This window comes from Martes martes (assembly GCF_963455335.1).
Source record: "Martes martes genome assembly, chromosome: 10".
In the NCBI taxonomy this organism is placed as follows: domain Eukaryota; kingdom Metazoa; phylum Chordata; class Mammalia; order Carnivora; family Mustelidae; genus Martes; species Martes martes.
The window spans coordinates 70,851,883-70,879,058 of record NC_137898.1 but is presented as its reverse complement, the minus strand read 5'-3'; the positions used below and the strand labels follow the sequence as shown (position 1 = coordinate 70,879,058).

At 36.3% G+C, this 27,176-nt stretch overlaps 1 protein-coding gene across 5 annotated transcripts in view; it reads left to right on the top strand.

The window, feature by feature from the left end:
- PICALM (phosphatidylinositol binding clathrin assembly protein) overlaps positions 1–27,176 on the top strand; it is a 102,662-nt gene that overhangs the window by 1,273 nt on the left and 74,213 nt on the right. The window lies entirely within an intron of this gene.

The following is a 27,176-nucleotide window of genomic DNA, read 5'->3' as shown; positions in this document are numbered from 1 at the left end:
TAGATAAGTTGTGAATGTCAGCCCCCCCCCCCCCCCCGTGTTTCTTTTTCTAGTGGGGTCTAGAAAAGGATTGGCTGATAGTGGTATCATTTCCTGGAACTGTTAACCCTGGCGGTTTGAATTTAGAAGGTTGAGTATGAAGTGTAGATTATTGGGATAAAAAATGGATTAGTATCAAACCTACAAATAACTACATCTCTTTAAAAATGCTAAAAAGGTGATTGATGATGCTTGAGTTTGGACTCCTTTTTAATTTAAGCTGGTTATCTCGGGGGACCAGCTTCTCTTATCCGGTGTAATATTACTCCATTCACTAACTTACATACAATTACCGTAGCTTAACTCCTCCCAACTTTTTCCAAACCTGGAAGCCACTTGTAATATCCTCATTTTTCTTTCCTTTACCTGGAGGTGCAAAGCTCAGTGGATTACTCAAGCTTTGACTCAGTGGAGTGACCTAAAACTTTTCAGGGAAAAAAAACCTAGGGAAATAGGCACAATAATAAGTTACTTTTTAAAATGGCAGCTGGACACATTAGCCTGACTGACTTATTCTCATGAAAGTAACTTTGCTTTACTGTTTGGAGCAAGAGTGAGCAAGGCCTGGAAGGGAATTCACTGACAGTGAGTCCTGTTTTGATTTCTCTTTTGGACTTTGGCTGTAAGGTCTGCACTTTAAAGAAAAATGTACAGAATGTGAATTCTTCCAAGATAGTTTGCTCATGAAGTGCTGTTAGAACAAGTTATTGCTACAGACAAACCCATTATTCATTGTGACTGGTTCCTTCGCTGTGGAAAAGTTAAAAAAAAAAAAAAGTCATTACTGCTTGGTTCTCCTCTAATGCACTGGTCGTGCAGGCTGCTTTTAACTCTCAGTCCTTGCCTGTTTAGAAAATGTAGAATATATTTAAATGGTGACACTTTTATGTATGGAAAATTCTTTAAAATGAATTGTGAAACCATACATGATTTTTTTTTTTGATTATCTGATATTTGAAGTAGACAGTTTTACTCTTTACTTCCCTTCAAGTGACTGCTTGGTTTGCTCTAGCCAATCTTATGGTTTGACCTAACACTGTTAATTCTTACTGTTTTTTATTTTTCTTTTTGGTGATGGGGGGTAGGTGAAAAAACTACTTCTTACTGTAAGAACTGTTTTCCTCTAACTCACTTCAAAGTGATGTTATAACAAAAATATGTATAGCTTTCAAAAGTTTTGCATTATTTCAAATGTAGCAGTACTTTTAACACATTGTGAAGAAGGGTAGAAAATAGGTTAGAGTTAGGAGGGTGATGCTTGTGTTTTATTAGTGTTACCCTTTTTCTCTTATAATAGCAGCTACTGCAGATGCCAAATAGGATTAGGTTTGGAGAGTAAACTCAACATTTGTAGTTTTTTTCTACCACTGCTGTAAGCTCCGACTTTAGAACTTGAATATTCTTGGTAATGTGTGATTTTTTTTCCTTTAAATCCATATAAGTTGCTACTACTCTTATTTAGTTCTTTAAAGTAAGGCTTTAAAATACTCTTTTCCCTATATAGTTTTAGATGCCCTTGTAACAAGTTTTTAATAATGACATAAATTTATATTAAGTGAAGACTGGCCAATCAGTGGTTTTTCCAAACACCTTCCTACATACACACTTTAACATGCTTCCAGATAATTAAAAAGTCTTTCACAGACAGTTCTGTGTCTTGACACATGAACTTCAGGCTTTAATGTAGAGATAATTTTTTCTCTTCTAGGAATTTTTCTTTCTAGTGAGGGCTTAGATCAGTTGCACGTTTTACTATCTTGAATGGCTGTTGCCTCGTTAGTTGAACTTAGTGAAAGCAATTTCATTTTTTTTTAAGATTTTATTTATTTGACCCAGAAAGAGAGAGAGAGAGATCATAAGTAGGCAGAGAGGCAGGCAGAGAGAGAGGGGGAAGCAGGCTCCCTGCTGAGCAGAAAGCCTGATGTGGGGCTTGATCTGAGGACCCTGAGATCATGACCTGAGCCGAAGGAAGAGGCTTAACCACTGAGCCACCCAAGTGCCCTGCAATTTCATTTTTTAAATGTGAGTGTATAACAAAAATATGCCCAGGACTGTTTTTTTTTCCTTCCATGGGCCTAGACTGTGGAGGTGGTTTCTGTGTACTTCGCAAGGTGTTTCCATATTAGGAAGTGATTATTATAATCTACGACTTAGGGCTTAATTCATACTACATTATATACTTGTTTTAGGAAGATTTTTTGCTTTGCTTATGGGTGTCTGTAGGTAATAGTGTTGACTAGGGTCCCTAGTGTGAAGAGTTGTCCAACTTGAAACATAAATGTAAAAATGAACATGATTTGCATTTAGTTTTGGGTCTCTAATGGTCATAATCAAGGTAGAAGAATAGCAACCCTTAAATTGGAAGGACTTCAGTTTGCCAGGCACTTACTAACTGTTATCTAATTTAATCCTCTCTCGTGGCTATGGGAGAGGCAAGCCATAGGCTTAGGTAGTAGTTTCTAACTCCGTTTAAAGAGGATATAGAATGCTTCAAACATCCATAATTATTCAAATATAAACAAAACATAATTTTTATTTTTTATTTATTTTTTAAGAGAGGGTTAGGGGAATGGCAGAGGGAGAGGGAGAGAGAGAATCTTAAGCAACTTCCACAGCCAGCACATAGCCCAGCACGGGGCTTGATCCCACGACTCTGATAAGATGACCAGAGCAGAAATCAAGACTCTGGATGCTTGACTGACTGAGCTACCCAGGTGCCCCCAAACACAATTTTTTAAATTTATAAATTCTTAATTTAAAAACCATAATTATCTGACTTCATAACCTTTAGTCTTATTTTGTTTTTTTTTTTTGATAGGAATACTTAATTTTTTTTTATATATTTGTTTGATTTCCTGTCTTTGGGCATTTACATTCTAACATGTTGCACTGAAATACAGTATTTATGTTAATGGTAATAATGGCTTCACTTTTTTTATCCGTATTTTTTCCCACTTAATTTCCTGGGACGCTTCATTCCATCCATCATCCGCTTTGTATCTTGAGAACAAATCAAGATCTTGTTATTAGTGGCTCAGTGGGTTAAAGCCTCTGCCTTCAGCTCAGGTCATGATCCCAGAGTCCTGGGATCAAGCCCTGCATCGGCCTCTCTGCTTGGCAGGGAGCCTGCTTCCCTTTCTCTCTCTGCCTGCCTCTCTGCCTACTTGTGATCTCTGTCAAATAAATAAATAAAATCTTAAAAAAAAATCCATTATTAGTGTATCTCTGTAGTAGATATAATGTGGGATTTGTGTGTTGTGTGCTGGATCTATACCCTGCTTAAATTTTTTTTTTTTTAAAGATTTTATTTATTTATTTGACAGACAGAGATCACAAGTAGGCAGAGAGGCAGGCAGAGAGAGGGGAAGGGAAGCAGGCTCCCTGCCAAGCAGAGAGCCGGATGCGGGGCTCGACCCCAGGACCCTGAGATCATGACCTGAACCAAAGGCAGAGGCTTTAACCCACTGAGCCACCCAGGTGCCCCTATACCCTGCTTAAATTTAATTGAAACAATTTTTTTGAAAGTTAAGAATTTGTGAATATATTGAATATGTAGAAGGTGGAATTTGTATTTGGGTTAGTGGTTTGTATAACCATTGAAAATGTACGTAAAATATCAAAAAGTACCTGAAATAATTACCTTTTTAATCAAATGTATTGATTTATGACTTCCATCGGGTGCTTAATTGGCATATTGTTGAGAAGGTATCTGGTAACTGGGATCTGATTTGCAAGAAGGTGCATGTGAGGAAGAGATTAAGTGGGAAATCTGCCCCAAGATGTGTCATGTTTAGAAATAGCTTTCCAAATAGATCTTGTTTTAAAGAAGGAGTTGTTTCATGGTTAACGTGTGGACTTATTATTCTTTCTCATAAGAATTAACAATATGATTTATATTTTCCCTTTTCACTATTTAACCGATTCTGTCCCTTACTATTTAGTCTTTAATAGTTCTGAAATACAGAAAATGGTAATGGAGTCAAATAGGTCAAATGCCTGAGGTATGTAGCGGAACTACACAAATGTAATTTTTTTCCTCCTTGGTATATACAGTTATGTTTCTGAATTGTATGTACTTTAAAAGAGAAACTCAGAAGAGAACTTGATATATAACCAGTTTGGTAGCTGCATTATTTGTAAATAGCAAATTAATTCTAAAATATCTGCGAAAAGTAAATAGGCTTCACTAGTGGATTTGTTATTTTTAAAAATATTAGACTCCAGTCATCTATTTTTTAATCCTTATAGGAAGGCTTTTCATGTTTACTGTATATGTATCTGAATAATTTTTAAAAGTTTTCAAATTTAGAGTGGCAGATGAGGAGTAACCCTTCATAAGAGGTGACTAGGCTTCCCTCTCGCCCCCCATTTGATTTGTGAAACACTTCTATGAAATATTTAATTAGATGTTTTAAAAGTACATTAATAGTTAAAAAGCAATCTTTTCTAATTAGTTGCCAGAATTGCATTATTTTAAATAAAATTATTTCTTTTGACCCTGATTATCATTTAGAATATTTGATGTAAACGTTTACCATAATGCATAGAAAGAGCTTCTCTTCTGTTTCCTTTATTTCCAAAATGCTTAGTTTCAAGATTTCCCCTTTCAAATCAAAGATGTAAGAAAAATAAACTTAAAGGCTTCTTGGCAAGAGGTTAGAGCCCTACCAAGAAGAAATAGGGTTAGATTTTCAAAGTACAGCCTTAGTATTTGCTCTTCCTGTTCTTTTGGTGGCTGAAGTGGCATTTCCGTTACTTTGTGTTCTGTCTCTGTGTGTTCCCCGTTAAACTGTTTTATACATTTCTCTAGAGAATTGAAATTTTTGAATTCCTTTTAGAATTTTATATGTTCATTGTGTATGTGGTTCTTTTAATGGAGAAACATTTCTGGGTAGTCAGATTTTACAAATGATAATTCTTTAGAAGGAAATTCTGATGAACTTGAATTTTTGTATTAACATGTTTAGAGTTGTAATTTGCCAGATTATGGGAATACAGTATTAAGGATTTTTCAAGTTATACTAGAACGTAGTGGCAGTACAAAATCCTTGTATTTATGCATTGATTGATTTTATATTTATTTAACTAATATTTATTTGTGTTTATTTTCTGTTGGGCACTCACTGTACTAAATACTTTTATTAACTTTATTCCTTTCAACAACTTTGTGAGCAAAGTTTTTATTATTATCACTGTTTTACTGAAGAAGCAGCTAAGGTGCTGAGAAGTTCGGTAATTTGTTCAAGGTCATAATCAGAAGGAGAACTAGGATTTGAGTTCAGGTGGTCTAGCATCAGGTTTGTGTTTTCATCTGAGTGTTGTTCTAGTAATGCTTTTCTGTTCCAGAGAATGAATAAACCATGTTCATTTATTCATGGCAGTAGTTCTTGAAATGAGGTCCTGGCACTTATGGGCGTTCCAAAGACCCTTTCAGCTTATTTTTTATTTTTGTTTATTTTTTATTTTTATTAAAAGATTTTATTTATTTATTTGACAGAGATTACAAGTAGGCAGAGAGGCAGGCAGAGAGAGAGGAAGGGAAGCAGGTTCCCCAGTGAGCAGGGAGCCCAATGAGGGGCTCAGTCCCAGGACCCTGAGATCATGACCTGAGCTGAAGGCAGAGGCTTTAACCCACTGAGCTACCCAGACGCCCCCCCCCCCTTCAGCTTATTTGTGAGGTCAAAACTGTATTCATATACTAAGACATTATTTGCCTTTTTTCATTTTTTGGTTCTTTCATGGGTGTACAGTGGAGTTGTCTAGGGCCTGATATTGCAACAAGATTGAATGTAGTAGCAAATATGATAATCCAACAGTTTTCTATTAAGCCAGATAGTAAAAAGTTTTGCAAAAAGGTAAAACAGCACCGCTGTTCTAAATTTTAGTTTTGAAAAATATAGTTACTTTTCATGAAAATTGTTAACATGTGGGTGGGGAGGAATAGGGTGGCTGGGTTATGGACATTGGGGAGGGTAGGTACTATGGTGAGTGCTGTGAATTGTGTTGAAAGCCTGGTGATTCACAGACCTGTACCCCTGAAGCAAATAATATATGTTAATAAAAAAAATATAAAAAAATTGTTAACATGGAATGAGATTTATTATTTTAAAAAAGGATTAAGAGATGACTTTTCAGTTTTCAGTTTTAATCCCGAACACAGTAAATACCGATAGAGAAAATCCACATAAACAAAATCTTACCAGGGTCCTCAATTTTTAAGATTGGAAAGGTTCTGAGACTAGTAAATGTAACCCTAAGGAAGAGTGTATATTAGAAAAAAAGGATACTCAGAGCAGAAGTAGATTTAAGAGATCCTTTAAACTCTGAGTAATTTGGTAGGTAATAGTGACCCATCCTTGGGAGGACTTTGAGCAAAAGATGAGGCATTAATCCTTTATGTCACACTGTTAAGTAGATTGGGAGGAAAGTGCAGTGTGACTTGGAAAGGAGACTGCTGGGGGCAAAAAGAGTCTACTAATTCTTTTCCTAAAAGGTCTTAATAAAGTCCATCATTAATTGGGACTCCTGGTCCATTTTCCCTCACCTTAAAAATTTTTTTTTTTATTTTTTAGAAACATCTAAGCTATTCCTTTTCAGCCATGCACTTTAGTTACCAATTGTGCTAAAGTAAGTTCTTGACCCCCAGACTATTAGCCTTTGCATATACCATTCTTTGGACACAAAATAGTTTCTTCTCTGTCAAAATAGATACCTCCCTTCTTTTAAATGTTTTAAAAACTAACTTGCGTTCCTTAACACTCATAGTTAAAGTAGCCTCTTTTTCTAAAGACGTTATTGAATAATTCCCCCTGGTCCTGTCATTCCAACCTTTTATCACCATTTAAAGTTTATAATTTTGTTTAAATTGGCGCCATAGCTCAGGGGTTAGAGCACTGGTCTTGTATAATTTTGTTTAAACTATAGTTGGTATCATGCTTTTGTATATGTTTTGGGTTCATCCGTGTTTTCTCTGTAGAATAGGAACTGTACTTTTCTGTACTGTTCTGTATCTCTTCTCGAAGTACTTAATCAGTGACCCTGTGGGTGCTCAGTAAAGATTGGATGATTACACATAATCTCTCTTCACAGGTCAGACTATTCCATGAACAACTTTGAGACACAGTATAGAGATATGTTGGTATAAGCATTCAGTAATATTTTTATGGTGATTTTCTTAGTTGCAGTGAATGGTAATTACCTGATTTCAAAATTAAAAGTTGGTAGCACTGATTAAAAATTTAAAAGATTGCTGTGTTTCATGGAACCCAGGAGGCGTTAAGAGGGTTAGTTTTGTTGAAATAGTAGATGATATCAAAATATTGTCTCAGGAAAAAAATGGGGGTTGCAGTAAAATTAATTGAGGCATGTTTTTGAGAATCTGTTCTTGAAAGTAGAAATTTAAGAATTAAACAGGGGACCAGCAATAGATTTGAAATGTTTATCAGAGTTTCTTCCTCATACAACTCCAGGAGGTATTGTATTATAGTCTGTGTGCAGGGGGCCTCAAGAGTACTAATTGTATGGCATACTCATTTTAGATGTCAAGAAGGATAAAGCACACTTAATAATGTCAAAATGCAAAAGGAAAGAAATGATTGTTTTAGAATGAATCTTTATGAGAGATGAGGCAAGCGTTGGAGAGGAGTAGTGATGGTATGAGAGTAGGACCACCATCTCAGCTATAAGTTGATTCTAGGGGCAAGTGGGGATTGCTGAAAGTTTTCTCTGAACACTTGGAATTCTAGCAGTAATTTCCAAAATGGTGCTGATATTTGTAGTCATAAACTTACTACTCGAAAGCATCCACGGGGCTCTGATTTTACTCAAGGGACACTTCTTCCAAGTGGTGGTTGAAGCAGCTAGCATTACTTACTAAATTTCTTCTCTCACTAAAGATTGTAGGCATACTGTACAAGTGACTTCATATTTATACTTAATATATGTGTTTCTAGTGGTTATAGATCTCTTCATAAGACTATAAGCTCTGAACAAGGGTTGTGGTATTTGTATGTAATATTAAAAATTTTACGTGTTGTAATAATCATTTATCTTGTGGATGCCTAAGAAATATGAGTGCACTGTATTTTAAATACATCTAATATGTGAAAATCTTATTGTAATTCAAGTATATGCCAAAAACTAAGTAGCAGGATGGTATTCACATCGTTCACACAGGGTGGGCAGACCCCCTTTAAAAAAAAAGAGAGAGATTTTATTTATTTATTTTAGAGAGCAGGCACTTACGGGCATGCACGTGGACAGGGGGAGGAGCAGAGTGAGAGGGAGGGGTAAGAATCTCAAACAGATTCCAGGCATCCCACAACCCTGAGATTGTGACCTGAGCCGGAACCAAAAGTCAGATGCCTGACTGACTGAGCCACCCAGGTGCCCCAGCAGACCTTTTTGATGTACTTGAAACAGTTTACAGAAATCTGATTCATGCAGGATACTGAAAAATTTGAAATATTGTTTAATCCAAATCTAATGTGAGAAAGGGGGTTATAAGACAAAGTGATTTTTTTTTTTTGCAATTTTTACAGTGAGAGGTAATTCATACAACGTAAAATTCACCATTTTAAAGTATACAGTTCAGTGGTTTTTAGTATATTCAGTGTTGTAGGCAGCCGTCACCACTAATTCCAGGACATTTTCCATTGCCCTCAAGAGAAATCACATGTCTGTTAGCAATCACTTCCATTTTTTTCCCCCTACCCTCATTCTTTGGCAACCATTAATCTACCTTCTGTCTATGGATTTTCCTCTTTTGGGCATTTCATGTTAATGGAATCATGCACATGTGGCCTTTTATGACTGACATCTTTCCCTTAGCTTTCAAGGTTTTCAAGGTTTATTTATGTTGTAGCATATAACAGTACTTCATTTTTTTCTGTAACCTGATAATATTCCCTTGTGTCAATATGTCACATTCTGTTTATCCATTCATCCATTGATGGACATTGGGGTTGGTTACCTTTTGAAACCCATTAAGAATAATACTGTTATGAACATTCCTGTACAAGTGTTGGTGTGAACATGTGTTTTTAGTTCTCTTGGGTGCATACCTAGGAGAAGAATTGCTAGGTCATACAGTTAATTATATTAAGCTTTTTGAGAACTGTACCACTGTACCATTTTACATTCCCAACAGCAATGTATGAAACTTTCTTTCTTTTTTTACATTTTGCCAACGCTTAACTATTTTCCGGTTTTTAAAAACTAAAAAAAATTATATTGTACCCATTCTGTAAATCAGTGTTGGTTTGCATTTCTTTAAGGACTAATGATGCTGAGCATCTTTTTATGTGCTTATTGACCTTGGTATGTCTTTGAAAAAAATGTCTGTTCAGATCCGTTGCTCTTTTTTTTTTTTTTTTTAAAGAATTATTTATTTATTTGGCAGGCAGAGAGAGAGGAGGAAGCAGGCTCCCCACGGAGCAGAGAGCCCAACGCGGGGCTCAATCCCAGGAACCCCGGGATCATGACCGGAGCTGAAGGCAGAGGCTTTAACCCACTGAGCCATTCAGGCGCCCTTCCTTTGCTCATTTTTAAATTTGATTCTTCATATATTTGAGTACTAGAGGAGTTCTTTTACATTTTCCAGATGCTTGATCTTCATATGATTTGGAAATCCTTTTTTCCCATCCTGTGGTTTGCTTTTCCACTCTTTTTGTTACTGCCCTTTGATGTACAAACATTTTTAATTTTGAAGTTGCAACTTTTTTTTTCCTGATTGTGTTTTTGGTATAATAGCTAAGAAACCTGGCTAATCTAAAATTATTCAGATTTATACCTAAACTACCCTTACAGAGCTTTGTAGTTGTTAGCTCTTATGTTTAGGTTTGAATAATTACGAGTTAATTTTTGTATATAGTGTGAGAAGGCAGGGGAAATTAATTAAGGGAAATTAAGGATATTTTTTCCCTTCTTTTGAAAGATCTTTTTAAGATTCTCAATATAGTCTTTTAAATATGTGGAGAGATAATACTTAGTTGCGTGTCAGTAAGCAGTTATTTTTGTCTACACAAAATAGTGTGTATGTTTCCATAGTATCTTGTACTTGCCTGTAAACACTATGTTGTTGTCATTTATAGCTTCTATATTTACAATTTTTTTTCTTAAAAGAGCCCTTGAGTGTTGTGTTTACTGTGCTACAAACAGCATATAGCATGTATGCAGTAAAAATATGCTGAATGAATTAAGGGAGAATGAGGGATGCCTGTGTGGCTCAGTTGGTTAAGCGTCTGCCTTCCGCTTAGGTCATGATCCCAGAGTCCTGGGATCAAGTTCCACATGGGCGGGCTCCTTGCTCAGCAGGGAGATTGCTTCCTCCCTCTGCCTGCTGCTCCCCCTGCTTGTGTGCTTTCTCTCTCTTCTCTGATAAATAATAAAAAAAATACTTAAAGGGGGAATGGAATTTTCATTGGGGAGGGTTCTAACATGTTTTTAAACAGGCGTTAGCGTTTTTTAAATAAAGGAAGAGGATGATTACTGTAGAAGTAATAGTCTTTGCTATGAGTAGTGGTTCTTTAAACTTCTGTTTCCATGATGAAGTAAATTCTTCATTGGTTGAAGATGTGAGGAGTTATGGAAGTTGGGAAATAAACTTCCAGAGTTAGATTATGTAAAATTAAAGCAGTTTAACACAGTAAAATGTTACTCATTGCAGGACCTACCTATAATTGGTGTATTTAACTTCAAATAAATGAGTTCAAATTAGTCAAATCTTGGGTTTTCTTCTTTCCTTTTCTTTCCATTAATTTTATAATTATTATTTGCTTAGTGTGGTTATTCAAAGTGAATTCCAAGACAGTCCTTGATTTTAAACTTAGTGCTGTCTGTGATAGTCCACATCTCATAGCAGAATGCCATTAGGCCTTGTTTGCTAAGCATTGTGTGCTTTGTTATTAAACACTGGCAAAACATTTAAAGTGCAAATAAAGATACCCAGAAGTGAAGTATATGACTTTAATAAGCTATGTTGAATGAGCCAAGCAATGACCTTAAATGGTTTTTTCCTACTACCCACTTAAGCTATGCCCTTTCTTTCCTGGTTTTAGAACTCTATGGTGAACTGTCTGTGAAAATCCAAATTAATTTGCTTTTGAAAAAATGAAATATAGGTAAATCTTACTTTGTAAACCTAATGACCTAAGAGCTAATTATTTTGCATGACTTTTTTTTTTTCCTTGGGGAATGTCTGAGTAGAAAAAATTGTAAAAGCAAATAAATGTATTTTTAAATTTTGTTTTATTAAAATTCTCTAGGAAACTATGAAAATCTTATGCTTGCTCTGTGAGTAAGAATATGAAGCAAAATTTTGTTTGGTGCAAAAGGTGGAGTTCTGTTTAATACTGAGCAGTACCAACAAAAACACTAGTCAGAAGCAGTTAGTGGGGTGCTGAGAGAAAGTCATCAAAATCTAGAAAAGAATGTAAAGTTGAATGACACAAAGAGCATGAGATCCAACAGTGAAAATGTGTAAACAAATAATTTTAATATGTCAAGATAAATATATAGTACTTTTTAAAAAAATATATATTTATTTATTTCACAGAGATCACAAGTCAGACAGAGATCACAAAGTAGGCAGAGAGGCAGGCAGAGAGAGAGGGGGAAGCAGGCTCCCTGCAGAGCAGAGAGCCGGATGCGGGGGCTCAATCCTAGGACGCTAGGATCATGACCTGAGCCGAAGGCAGAGGCTTTAACCCACTGAGCCACCCAGGTGCCCCTATATAGTACTTTTTATATATAATATTTCAAAGTAGGGGCTGGAGTAAGTAATTTTGAAGGTTAATCAAGCTTCATAGAGGAGCTGACAGGGATTTTAAGGATGAATAGTTGTTTGCCAGATGGACAAAGGAGTTTCTTCTCAGTAGGTTGGCACATGCAGCGACGTAGAGGCAAAAAAGAGCATTATGATGTGTTTGGGGAAAACTTTCAGTAGTACTGTGTCGTGGAATGCAGAGTGTTAAAGAGGGAAATGAGGCTGGAGAGGGAGCCATTAAAGGTCTTACAGGGGCAGGAGTTACTTTGATAGATCTGGTCTCTTTAGCCCTCCTCCCCAAATCCTCATTTTAGAGTCCCCTCTCCTCCTCCTTATTAATAAGCTGCTTTCCTAGCTTTAGATGCCGGTGCGTGGAATTGGGGAAGTGTTCTTCCTTTTCCTAGGTAATTTGTGGTGGTAGGGTTATTGAAAGGAATAGGAAGAAAGAAATGCACAGTCTTGTTGACCATTTGTGCAAGGGTTTATTTATTTTTTTTAAAGATTTTATTTATTTATTTGACAGAGAGATCACTAGTAGGCAGAGAGGCAGGCAGAGAGAGAGGAGGAAGCAGGCTCCCTGCTGAGCAGAGAGCCTGATGCGGGGCTCTATCCCAGGACTGTGAGATCATGACCTGAGCCAAAGGCAGAGGTTTAACCCACTGAGCTACCCAGGCACCCCTCTGCAAGGGTTTAGATAAGCTTGTGATGTGAAATTGGACTTCTGAATATTGTTATACATAGTGGTTTGGGTTGCTAAATAAAATCCACTATGCTGATCTCATGGCTTTTGTGGCTTTGTCTGGAATTGAGTTTTTTTGAATTCCAAATTTATGAGTGAACTTAAACAGAAAATGTGATGATGGTCATTATGGATACAGAAGTTTTGATAAACCAGTTAAAAGTCAGTAAGATTCTTGGGGGCATGTTTGATTTATGTGATTTAACTGCTGACATCTATTATCTGCAAATGATACATTAATTATTAGTCATTCATAGATTTTTTTTAAAAAGATTTATTTATTTGAGAGAGAGAGAGAGAGAGAACACAAGAGGGAAAGAGAGAAGCAGACTCCATGCTGAGCAGGGAGTTCGACGTGGGTGGAGAGTCCAGGGATAGTGACCTGAGCCAAAGGCAGACGCTTAACCAACTGAGCCACTCAGGCAGCCCAGTCATTCATTGATTTTTTTTTTTTTTAAGCTGGATCTCTACCAAATAAGAGTTTATTAATCTTGTGGAAACTAATGAACTCATTAGCAATTGCATATTGAGTGTTTACTGTATATCTGAGTTACTGTGTTGAGATGTTTGAGAAACCCAAATGACATTTCTGATCATGTTCTCAGTCTAGTAGAGAATAGGACATATACAGATAGTTGTATTATCAGGCAGTGTGAGATAAAGTTCTTATCAAATGACATTGAAAATCATGGGAGAGAAAGATACTGCTTTTGATGAGGGGGAGAACTGGGCCTTAAATGAAAGGTAGTTAGGAGCAGTAGGCGTTTGAAGTGGAGGAAACAGCATGAGCAAACATTTGCAGGTAGGAGGGCTGGAAGTGTGTTTGGGAATGAAGGAGTCTGTTTAATCATAGAGTGTGAATGGGGTCCTTTCGGGCTTCAGGAGGGATAGGTTTGGGAGTAAGGAGAAGTACAGTGGGAAAAAGAAGCTGGATCGTGGATGGAGTATGGATTTTAATCATAAACTTTAGATAATATCTCACCTTCATGTAGCTTTAGACTACTGTGGCTCAAGTTGGAATAGAGCTGATTATCAAAATTATACTGTATCTTTATGTTTTTTCTCTAGTGTTAAATTATGGAAAACAAGGAGTCTTGCTGATCTTGAAGCTGAAAATGAGATTTTGCTGCTTCATGCTTTTTATATTAGCTTGATTATTACAGACTGCATTAATAGTGGCGATATCTGAGGTTCTTGGGATTTCTGAGTCCAAAGATTGTGCAGGAATTATTGAAAAAGTCTTCTAAACAAAGGATATATACCTAATTTTGATCTGAACATAGAGATTTTATGAAAGTTTAAGGAGACTTCAGGCTTAGGTGTTATATAAAATCTAATCAAATCAGTTTAATTAGGACATAACCTGCATTATGGGGATAATAGCTAATAAGATTTAAAGAATCCTTTCTGTCTTGAACCATAACATAATCCTTACAAAACCTATTGAACATATAGTTTTGTGTGTTTTTTTTTTTTAAAGAATTCAGGAAGTTTACACCTATCAAACAGCCCCTGACTCACACTGAGCATTACATCAGCATTACATTAGCTATATATATATATTTTTTAAAGATTTTATTTATTTATTTATTTGACAGATCACAAGTAGGCAGAGAGGCAGGCAGAGAGAGAGAAGGGAGGAAGCAGGCTCCCTGCTGAGCAGAGAGCCCGACGCAGGGCTCAATCCCAGGACCCTGGGATCATGACCTGAGCCGAAGGCAGAGGCTTTAACCCACTGAGCCACCCAGGTGCCCCGAACATATAGTTTATTAACTGTGTTGTACATATACATAAATTGAGACACTGCTAGTAAAACGATATAGAGACTAAATTTAACTCTAAAATGCAATGAAGAACCTTAAGTGGAAGTCAGGCAGTTTGAAGAACCTCTTACGTCGCAGAGTACTTTTAGGGAACAGGATATTGTTGGGAGAAAGTCTTTCTTTCAGAAGTATAATTTCATAAATATGTAAAATTACATTTGCAAACAGCAACTTCCTGTACTTCTTAGAGTAAATTATTAATATGCTTCAAGGGGAATAATCACTGAACTGATGCATGGGAAGCTGCCACAGCTCCATTTGACCTAAGAAAATCCCTTACTCACTTAAATTGCTTATTTTCTAAATTGCCTCCCTGCTTTGGTGTACTCTGGTGTTATATATTTGTGTCCTTCTAGCTTTTGGGTTCTTGGCTTAGTACTTTGGAAACTAAGATTATGGACGGTTTCTGTTTGAGTTTTTGCTTCATTTTCCATTGGAGTGTCCCACCTACCACTCTGTCATTTATTTTTTTTTTAAGATGGTATTTATTTATTTGACAGAGAGCACAAGCAGGCAGAGAGGCAGGCAGAGAGAGAATGGGAAGCAGGCTCCCTGCTGAGAAGAGAGCCCTATGTGGGGCTTGACCCTGAGATCATGACCCATGACCTGAGCTCAAGACAGAGGCTCAACCCGCTGAGTCACCCAGGCCTCCCTCCACTGTATCATTACTGAAAAACAATTTGAACTTGCATATCTTACTGTCATTAGGAAGAAGGGGCTGCATTGTTGAATGTGGCTTTGTTTTAGGAGGAAATTGCCAACAAAAATGTGTCAGGATGGTAAATTGATACCTGAAAAAGGGTGAAGATGGTAGTCACTTTTGATGTAGATTAAATGATATACACTGGTTGATGTCTTGATAGCTGTTGGTCATAATGGAAGATCAGTTGTGCGTATATGATGGAGCATCACTAACACTGTATGCTCATATGTATAGTAACATCATCTTAAAATTATTTGGTTAAGTGATGAATGTGTGAATTATTTCTCAAACCTTATTTTTATCCCTTGACTTCATAGAAAGTTAGAAATCTAAGCATTATTGTTTCAAAGATTCTTAATTTATTTGCTTGTTGGAAGGACTTTGTTTCTGAAGTATATGTATATATATATACATATATATATGTATATATCTATATATACTGAAGTAGAACTCTAGAATAGGCGAAGTTTGCTTTAGTTCTTGTGATTAGCTGCTTACTCATGTTTGGTCTCAATCTTTTTACTCACAGTACTTGTACATGTAACTAGTTTTCAGTTGACTTTAAATAGTTGTCAAATACAGTGTGAGCTTTCTCTTTGGCCATCTTTTTACCTTTGTGGCTTGAAATTAAATAAGATACTTATTGTTGTAGTTTAGAATAATCTTTAGTTGCATTCAATTTGTAATTATATGTAGGAAACTTGTTTTAATAGTTGCTTGTACCTTTTCTAACTGGTGAGTTTGTCTGCAGATAGCATCTTTGGAAAGAGAAGGGTGGGATTTTGGAAAGGTGTAGCATTTATCTTAGGTGAGTAGCAAACAAAACCGATTTCATTAATTTTGGTTATTAGCTTTATTTCAGGTGATCTGTCATGGGGGGATTTGGTCTAGTTCTGATTTTATGAGGCCAGTGTGAATACTTGTTGGTAAATACAAAATTGAGTCTGTTGCTCTGCAGTTGTTTTTAAAAATTGCATATTCAGGAGGGGTTTAGGATAGTTGACATTTGATCTTTTCATATGAAACAAGAGGAGAGACCTAGTTTGTTCTCTATATGATCACTTTTTCAGATCTGGAAGTGGTGACCATATTATCCTTGTGCCCATTTATACTTTTAGAAGTAAAACTAGCTGTTTAACGACTGAGAAATTAAGGTTTAGCGGGCAGTACTTCTTCCTTTAGTTTTCTTTTCTCAGCATTAGCTTTTGTAACTTGTTTTGACAGACTATTTTGTATTAGTTACCAGGTTTGGAATTTGTGTTAAATATTAATTCAGTATGAACTTTTAGACTTGGTACAGTATAAACATTCATTTATTTTTGTTCTTCATATTCTTGCAAAGTATGTTTTGATTTGGTAACTTAGAGTGGACCAAGGCATTATTTTCAAATTTTTCACACATCCCAGAAACATCCCACAACACACCCTGAGTGTCAGTGAAGAACGATCAGTTACTGAATTAAGAATTAGTTATAGAGTTGCAACTGACAGCTAAGTTAGAGAGCTATTCATAGAGCTGCTCAGGAGGCTGAGACATTCCCTGACTAACTGTTGAAAGTGCTGTGCAGGGTAAAATCTATTTATTAGGAGATGGAAAACTTTTAAGCTGCTTCCTAACTTTGGGCTTATAGACTTAACCTAGGAGTGCTTTTTTCTTTGAGTTTCTTCATCACAGTTGTGTTTTCCTAACTTGGTGACCAACCTGTATGTTTTAAGGCCCACCCCCTTTTTTTTAAGTATTGGAAATGATTACATCTCTGGGTCAGATGACTGAAATGCTTTATGTATTCCTCTCATGGTAAATCATGTAAGCCCTCCTCACCTGAAATTTGGTGAATCAACTTGGTTTTGTAATATTATTGGCTTTTTAAAGCTTGTGTATAAATTAAAGCTTACAATTTCTGAGGCACTTGGAGATGAAAATGTCCAAAGCTCTTGAAACCTGTTCCTTGTGTACTTGGTTTGAGTGATGTGATGCCTTCCTTATACCTTGTCAACTTCAGTTGATTGTAGCCAGAATGAAGATGATGCTAATGAGGAGAAAATACTATGCCAAACAAGAAGGGGTTACAGTCTGTACTGGGAGTTAGATTTGTGAGAGATAAGAAGAGATATGTATGAATTTTAGAATAGAATAGAATTTTAGAATAGAGAAGGTGATGACAAGACTCAAACTACTTGGAATGAAGAGAGAGAATTGAGAGAAAATATTTGTGTATCTTTATCCCTCTGGTGGAAAGATGACTGTTGTAAAGAATCTAATTTTGGCACAGCCACTGTGTTGTGTTACATTAGATAGGCAAGTATTTAAATCTTTACAAGGGAGATAACAGAGCATCCCTTGCCTTGTCTGTCACAAGGCTATTGTAATAATCAGAAGACTGAAGATATGAAAGAACTTTGTAAAGTATAAAGAGATCTGCATGTATACAGATCTTGCCACATACGCATGTAACCACAGTTATACTTCCCAGTTGAAGAAACCGAGTTTCATAAGAAGCTTTTGAAGGAAGGTTGTACAGAAAAGTTACTGAGTTTGAGGTGGTTTCATAATACTGTATTGTATTGGAAAAGTGTGAGGGAGAACTCATCAATAAAATAAGATACTAAGTAAAACTAACAAGATCAAATATTTCTAATACTGTTTTTAAAATATTCTAAGTATGCTCCTGTACTATTTTGGTAATTATTCCTATTTTTAAAAAGGATGAGTGGCTAATTCACATGCCTTGAAGTTATAATCATAAATAGTGAATCTGAAATTTGATTCTAGATCCTTTGCTCATTCTGATGTCACTTGATCCTGTTATCATATAGTCTTAGCCCATGAAAATGGACATGGATGGCACCATTCAAAGAAATGGGAGAGCCTAGAGCAGAACTTTAGTGATAGTGAGATTAGTATCTTCATCAGAACTCTTTGAAGCAGAGATTGGAAATGAGTAGTACTTAGGATAGACTAATGAATGTAAGTCAGAAAAGAGCTCTGACAGGGAGAAATGGACTTTAAAAAATAGAAAAAGACAAAAATAGAAACCCCTTTTCCCCATCTGTCAATCTTATTCATTCTGGAAGGTATCCAATATAGCAGTGCAACAAAAAGGTATAGTTAGTGGTCTCTAGTATTTGGCAAGTTTAGGGAGAATTCATACCTAAAACATAGTAGTTTTCAAAGTAGTAGCCTTTTAGGTGGGTAGAAGGCCCCTTGGGGAGATTCTGTCATCATAGCAAAAGGAAAATTGGTGAAAGATTGATACTCTAGAAAAGGGAGAAAGGTAGTTGAATTTTTCTTTGCTACTTGACTAGACCACTTAAGATTTATATTGCTTTCTCATAACAAACCAAGGGGAAGATACAGTATCTCAGAAATTTAAGGGACTTTTTAGATACCCATCTACATTTGGAATATATAGATTTTAAAAATACATGTGATATTATCTTTCTATCTAGAAATAGATAGCTGCTTGCATGAAAGCATCAACTAAGACTTTTCTCAACTTTTTATTATTAGTATTGTTATCATTGGTACATAGAAGCAGAATAACTAAATAAAAACCCACTGTAAGCATTATGTATAATATACGTTAAGTGTTAAATTGATTGTTTCTGTATTCCCTAGCAGTAGAGGTCTGTTTGTCAGAATACCTTGTATTCTTAACTTACATTTATAAGTAATACCTTGTATTCTTAACTTAATTTTATACCTATATTTAGGGAGAATAAATCCATAATTTACCATGTACTGTGCAGAATACATTGTGTTCATGTCAGCATTTAATAGAAGAGATAATCCTCAAAATATTAAGTCTTAAGTTTTTGCTGTAGTATAATTAGGTTGATGATTTTAAACATAGATTTAATCAAATAATAACTTTATTTTGGAATTTAAATAAAACATACCAAATTTCCTATACATAATTCTGAAAAAGCTTTTTTTAGATTAGCAAACCGTTTATGGCAAAAGCTTAGATTAAAGATTCAAACTAGTGGGAGTTTTTTTCCTTTAATTAACATTATTGAGGCATAATTTACATGGAATTTTTTTAAAAAAGAGAATACAACTGAATTATTTTATTTTATTTTATTTATTTATTTGTCAGAGAAAGAGAGTGTGCCCACAAGCAGGGGGAGCAGCAGGCAGAGGCGGAGAGAGAAGCAGGCTCCCTGCCAAGCAAGTAGCCTGATGTGGTACTCTATCCCAGGACCCTGAGGTCATGACCTGAGCCGAAGGCAGAGGCTTAACCTGCTGAACCACCTAGGCACCCCTTAAAGGCTTAAGTTTAAAACTTTTTAGGAAAAATACTTCTGCTTTTTCTTATGGTGATTTATTAATAATTATATTTTCCACTTATAGAGCATTTATTTAAAAACTTAAAGCCATATAGATAGCTTATTATTTTGTGCTTATCTGTTTCTGGCTATATTTGTCATTACTGTTTAAGCAGTTTGAAAAAAAGTTTTTAGAAATGGCCTTCATATGTTAATGGTTTAGAGGGGTCTTTTGATACCTGCTTGCCAGAAGTGTGGGATTTAGTGAACTATTACTAGTAAATGGCTGGTGTAATTTTGATTCAGGGTCGCTTTTTTTAAAGAAGATATTTTTACTTATTTGTTTGACAGAGAGAGAAAGAGCCCAAGTAGGCAGAGAGGCAGGCAGAGAGAGAGAGGGAAGCAGGCCCACTGCTGAGCAGAGAGCCAGATGTAGGCCTCGATCCCAGGACCCTGAGATCATGACCCAAGTGGAAGGCAAAGGCTTAACCCACCGAGCCACCCATGCGACTTAGGGTCGCTTTTGTTTAATTGTGAAGTATATGAATAAATAAATGAGATTCCCAGTCCCTACTTATTATCCACATAAAACTAGAAGCTTCGTCGAATCAACAAGAGAAGATTCTGTTCAGTAAGACTTTGGTTTGGCAAGGATGAAGCAGACATGGGTGATGCAGAGTTAATAGGATACCTCCATACTTTCCCCACTCTCTGGAAAATGGTAGTTGATCATGGCAGTCAGCTCTGTAGGCCTCCAGGCCACTTGTGACGCACTACCATTTTTACTGTAATTTTTAAGTCTCCTTATCTAAAGACTCCTGATAATCATGTATAATTAGCAACCTCCCCCAAAACTTGTCCCATCCTACTTAAGTGCTAAGAAATCCTTAGTACGTATCACCATCTGACATATATTTGGTCATTTGTTTACTGATTGTTTCTCCGCACTAGTATCTAAGCTTCCTGATGGCAGCAGCTTTGTCCGCAGTTGCCTTTTTCTAAGACTATTTGGCATATTACAGTATATGATGAATATTGTAGAATGTACAGAATTTCTACTTGTTCATACTAAGGTTTGCAACGCTGTAGGAAGATGGATCACAAAGATTCTGTTGCTCTAATTGCATCTGGGACATGAACTTGTGTTTTCTGGATGAGGTAGACTGTGGCAGAAAGTCTAACTACAATTCATTATTCACTCTAACTAGGCAGAATTTAAACTGTTGAGAAAAGCCATGAAAATCCTTTGGGTTCCTCCTTACTTAACTTACATTTTATACCTGGACTGGACTGTACAGTATAACTTAGCTATGAGAAGGACTTTTTGCCTGTTATTTTCCCTCCACACCCACTGATCTTTTGAGTGGAGAAATGGGCTTTTGTTTCACCTATAAATCTATAAATATTTATAGAATCATGTCACACATTGTGGAAGATAGGAGAAAACAAAAGATACCTGAATTTATTTGAACAGATCTGGATTACTTAAAACAGAAAAGGAAGGGGGGCCTGGGTGGCTCAGTGGGTTAAAGCCTTTGCCTTCTGCTCGGTTCGTGGTCCAGGGGTCCTGGGATTGAGCCCCGTGTCAGGCTCTCTGCTCTGCGGGGAGCCTGCTTCCTCCTCTCTCTCTGCCTGCCTCTGTGCCTACTTGTGATCTCTGTCTGTCAAATAAATAAATAAAATCTTAAACAACAACAACAACAACAAAAAACAGAAAAGGAACACTCAGGGTACAGTCGAGATTATATTCCTGATATTTTTGGATATAGAGGTGAAAATTTCTAATATCTCCAACTTCCCGGAAGACCTTAGGTTGATTTTTAGAGAAGAAATTTGAGAATTATTTGCCTAGAGGTTTTTAATTTAAAAGGTGATTTTCTCAAGGTAAAATAAAAACAGAATCAGAGATTGTTAATGTTAGGAAAATGCCCAAGGGTTGGGGGATGAGAGGACAAAATGGACAGAATAGAAGCTTGTTTGTGTTTTAGGAAGGCTGAGGCAGAACCCGAATATAGGACCCCAGAAGGAAAAATGCAAATATGCCTGGAGTACGTGGTGGTAGTATATTAATTCCTTTGCTACATGTAGACTTTTATTAGGTCACTTATAACTAGGGTGACATAGAATTTATATTCTGAACTGGGTCACTTTTGAGAGTGAAAGGATGTGCTATCTGAATGGGACACTGGGACAACAGGTGTAAACCAGAACTGTTTCAGGAAAACTAGGACACTTGATCACCTCCTATTAATAACATACTTTTCTCCAGAATTAGTCCTTAGACCCCAGGTAATTTTTTTTCCTATGTGGTACTCTGAACTGCATTTGGGGAGCTTCTTAAGCTTTGATTCCTGTTTCTGGTCTTGTTGGAAAGAAGGAATTCTTTTCATTTTTTCTTCTCCTGTGGACCATTTGGTGGGGGTAAGTACAGTGTACTTATGATGAGTTTGTTGACTTTTATTCTTAGGAAATTACGTTTTGTGCATTTTTGATCCAGTGTTAGATTATTTTTAAGAATCCTTGTTATCTCTGTAACTGGGCTGATGAAGTATTTGTAAGTTCTTAGAATGTAATACAGAAAGTGAATTTTTAATTTTGGCATTTACTCTTAAATTACTTGATATTTATATAGTTTACTTTCCTACAGGTGGGGTGGTAATTCTGAAACTTCCAATCTTCAAAGAAGGGAAGAAAAACACCTTGTGTTTATACAGTGGACATATTATTATTATTTTTTCTTTTTTTAAAGAAGATTTTATTTATTTATTTGACAAACAGCGATCACAAGTAGGCAGAGAGGCAGGCAGAGAGAGAGAGAGGAGGAAGCAGGCTTCCCACTGAGCAGAGAGCCTGATGTGGGGCTCCATTCCAGGACCCTGAGATCGTGACCCGAGCCGAAGGCAGAGGCCTAACCCACTGAGCCACCCAGGCGCCCCCTATGAATAAATCTTTTGTTATTCTTACATCAAGTGATGTATTTTTATTCTGTTAAGTAATTATCCATCTTATATATTCTGGTAAATTAAAAATTAATGGAAATAACAGTTGCCTTTGAGATAATACTTACTAAAATATGATTCACCTCACCTCTGAGATCCTTCTTTGGTGTCAAGGTTTGGAAATCACCACTTTGAAGTACTAGAATCCTAAACCGATTCAAAATTAAGGAGACAAACCTGAATCCCTCTAGTCTTGCTACAGTGGTATTGTTTTGGTGCACAGTCTGCCATCTAGTGGTGGGAATGCAGAATACACCAGAACACCAAGGAGAAGCCTTAAGTTTTCAGACTTCTTTTTAATATTAAATTAGCTTACATAGCAGGCTAAAACATTTCGATAATGGGGGGGGGGGAGAGAATGACCTTTTCACTTGAAAATATAAATCAGTAGTAGTGAATTCTGAGAGTATTCAAAGAGTATTTGTTTTTTTGTGGAGCATTTTTATGACTTAAACTTTCTTCTGCTCTTGTAAGGTTTATGTATTTTTAACAGATTTGTTGGTGAAGTGGCAAATGCATAAACAATGTAGATGATTTTAAGAGACAGTAGGTTGGACTGATTTGAAAAAGATACTTATATATTGATTAAAATTTTAGAGCAACTTGTAATGATTCCATTAACTAAAATGATTCATTTTACATTTTTTAAATTAAAGTACAGACAATTCAACAAACTTGGCTTGTGTTCAGCTATGACCTAAGTGGCTAAATTTCAGCTAGATAGTAACAGAGTATCTTAGGGTTGGCTTTGTTTACTTAGCTCCATCTGAATTCTTCCTGTTCTTAGGTAGTCAGTCCCTCTTGAGTTCCACTTCTTTCCTCTCCTGCAGATACAGAGGAGATCAGTCCATGCTACTTTCTGAAGTGTTCTGAAAGCATCAACACTTGACACTTGGGTGGTCTATCCCACATACATTGCAGACTTAGAATATTATGTTCAAGTTTTTTTTGTTTTTGTTTTGTTCTGTTTTTGACAGAGTACAAGCAGGGGAAGTGGCAGGGAGAGGGAGAGGCAGACTGCCCACCAAGCAGGGGGAGACCCATGTGGGACTCCCATCCCAGGACCCTGGGATCATAACCTGAGCTAAAGGCCATGGCTTAACCAACTGAGCCACCCAAGCGTCCTATGCTAAATTTTTTATTCCTCTTTTTAAAAAACTGGGTTTCTTTGGGTGGCCTCCTTAAGCATATGAAATTAGCACTGAGGGGAGGTCTTTTTGGGTTAATGTATGTTCAAAAAAAAAAAAAACTAAACATTGCTTAAAATACATGGGGGTGGGGGTGCCTCGGTGGCTCAGTGGGTTAAGCCTCTCTCTTTCAGCCCAGGTCATGATCTCAGGGTCCTGGGATGAAGCCCTGCATCGGGCTCTCTGCTCAGCAGGGAGCCTGCTGCTCTGCCTACTTGTGCTCTCTCTCTCTGTCAAATATATAAATAAAATCTTAAAAAAAGAAGAAAAATAATAAAATAAATAGGGATAGCCAGATAATGAGAGAATTTGTAATGGCTTGCTTATAGCAACTTTTGAATAGTTTTAAGGGAAAAAAACCTCTTGTTTTACATGGTGATTAAAAAAACCAGTCAAAAGGAAAGAAAAATTGGGGCTGGTTTGGTCAGAAAAGAATGTGACTCTTGATCTCTTGATCTAGGTGTCATGACTTTGAGCCCCACCCCAGTATAGAGATTACGTGAATAAATGTAACTTTAAAAAAAGGGAAAGAAAAACTTACTATAGCATAAACAGGTTAAATATAGCATGTACTATTACCAAAGCGTTATCTTTACATTTCTTAGTTTTCATGTGTGAATCTTTTGTTCATTCATTTTGCAGAGAACCCAGTGTGACAAAAATAGCATATCTAGTTGTGCTAACAGATTGGTTTTTCCTGCAGCTGCAACTTATTTTTTTTTTAGTAAGATGGGCCTTTGCCTTTTTTTGTGGGTTCTGGAGGTAATGTAAGGTTCATCTGCCATGGTGAGAGATTGAACTTGTGTTCACAGTATCCGCCTGCCTCTGTGTTCACAGTATCCGCCTGCCTCTGGAAGAGTGGCTACCAGATTTTCAGCTGTTAAACCATGCAGCTCTTGTGTGTGTACCACGTCGTCACATGCTTGAAGAAATAAAAGAACATATCAGGGCTGTCCTTTCTGCCATTGATCATGGTATTCCCCAAAGGGTCTGGAATGTCCTCGTACACTGTGACTTAGCTCCTTTAGCTTCTTAGTGCTTTTATCAAAGCCATTTGGATATCTTTATTTCTTTTTAATACTTTGAAAATGTATCCTTTTCTCCTCTTTCAAATTATCTCATCCTTGTAATTTTTCCCCCCAATCCTTGTTACTTGTTTGAAACACTCTATGGTATGTGAGTTTTCCCCCAGTTTTTACCTTCACACCCAATTAATAAGTTGCTATAGGATTGGTATTTGTGGTGTGACAGGAGATGTGCTTAAATGAGATTTGTAAAATTATGAACTAATAGTTCTTTTACATGTTGATTGTGACTACCTGTTCATATATCGTTCAGTTGCTGAATAATTTTGGAAGCATTCAGTTCTTTTTGCATCAGCCTATTGAATATTGAGGCTCATCAGTATATATCAGACAATCTTATACATCTACAGTTTTTAAAAATGGAATCTTATTCTGTGATGTTCTTTAACATGGCTTTGATTTAATGTGCCATGAATATTTTCCCCTGTTAGCCTTTTTTGCTGTTTGTTGGCCTCGTAGTATTTCATTTTAAGATTGCTGTCTTTACCATTATTGAACATGTCCTCTTTCATTGTCACTTAGCTCCTTTAACTTCAAAATACTTTATCAAAGCCACTGGGATATCTTTATTTCTTTTTAACACTTTGAAATGCACCCTTCTTTTTTCAGATTAACTCAATTCTTATTACTTGTAATGAACAGTCTGTAGTATGTAAGTCTTTTCCTAGTTTTTACTTTCACATCCAGTTAGTAAGTTGGTTAGTTTTATTTCTTAAGGTATATGCCAGACTAAGAAGACCGTATTTCTGAATTAATTGTAAAGGGGATTATATAAAAGTACAGCCTTGTGTTTTCACATGGAAGGACCCTACAAACTATTAAGTTAAAATGGTAACATTTACATCTCAACCTTACACAAAAAAATGAGTGGAGGAGTAACATTTAAGACTGTTTATTCCATTTCCTAGACATTTGACACTTACGGTAAGTGCTGTTTGTATAAAATTATTTTGGCATAAGTCTCGTTTCAACTTGCGGGTTTTTTTTTTTTTTTTAAAGATTTTATTTATTTATTTGAGAGAAAGAATGAGAGAGTTAGAGCATGAGAGGCAGAGGGTCAGAGGGAGAGGCAGGCTCCCTGCCGAGCAGGGAGCTGAATGTGGGACTCTATCCTAGGACTCCAGGATCATGACTGAGCCACCGAGGCACCCGCACCTTGTGTGTTTTATAAATACTTACAAATTTATGCTAAATGAGAAAAATGTTGCTGATATTTTTTTAAAAAGCAAAAGTTCAGAAACTTCTCTACTGTTTCTTTTTCTTTCTTTCAAGATTTTATTTATTTGACAGAGGGAGAGACAGTGAGAAAGGGAATACAAGCAGGGGGAGAGGGAGAAGCATGCTCCCACTGAGCAAGGAGCCCGATGTGGGACTTGATCCTAAGATCCTGGGATCATGACCAGAGCCGAAGGCAGATGCTAAAGACTCAGCCACCCAGCCGCTCCTCCTCTACTATTTCTTGACTGTTGTTTTTGTTGCTGTTTCTTGGTGAATAGTTGTTCCTGCTGTTTGTACTGCTACCCAGGAAAGATTTCAAAGATCTGATCAGTGAAGCAACACTTGATGATCCATTTAATTTGCCTTCCAGATTGAGTATATCTCTTAATTTTCTAGATGATTGAAGAAATGAGTCCTGTTAATGAAACTGTATCTTTCATAAGCTCAGAGTATACATCATACTCAAGAGTAAAAAGCTCAAATCCTTTCTTCTAAGATCAGGAACAAGATAAGGATGCAACTTCTATGCCACTTCTATTCCATGGTACTGGAAATCTTACCCAGAGCAACTAGGCAGGAAAAAGAAATAAAAAGCATCCACCTTGGAAAGAAAGAAGTAAAATAGTCACTGTTTCCAGATGACATGATATTATATAGAAGACCCTAAAGACTTCATCAAAAAACTGTTAACTAAAAAATGAAGTCAGTAAAATTGCAGGATAAAAAACACAAAAATCTGTTGAATTTCTTTGTAGTGGTAATTATCAGGAAAATAAAATAATCCCATTTATAGTTGCCTCAAAAAGAAGAAAATTCCTAAGAATAAACTTAAAGGAGATGAAAGACCTGTATATTGAAATCCGCATGGGTTAATAAAAGAATTTGAAGACACATATATAAAGGTATCCTGTGCTCATGTATTGGAAAAATTAATGTTGTTAAAATATCCATGCTGTTCAAAGCAGTCTACAGATTCAGTGCAATTTCTACCAAAATTCCAATGGGATTTTTTTCAAAGAAATAGAACAACTAATTCTAAAAATTTACAAAAACAGCCAGACACACACAGATAGCCAAAACAGTCTTGAAAGAACAAAACTAGACGCATCACACACCCTCCCTCATTTTAAACTGTATTACAAAGCTTATAGTAACTAACAGAGTGTGGTATTGTCATAAAAATAGGCATATGGATCAATGGAACAGAGAGCGAGCCTATGAATAAACCTGAGTTTATATGGTCAATTAATTTATTACAGAGGAGCCAAGAATATACACTTGAGAAGGAATAGTCTCTTCAACAAATGGTTCTGGGAAAACTGGGCAGCCACATGGAAAATAATGAAACCC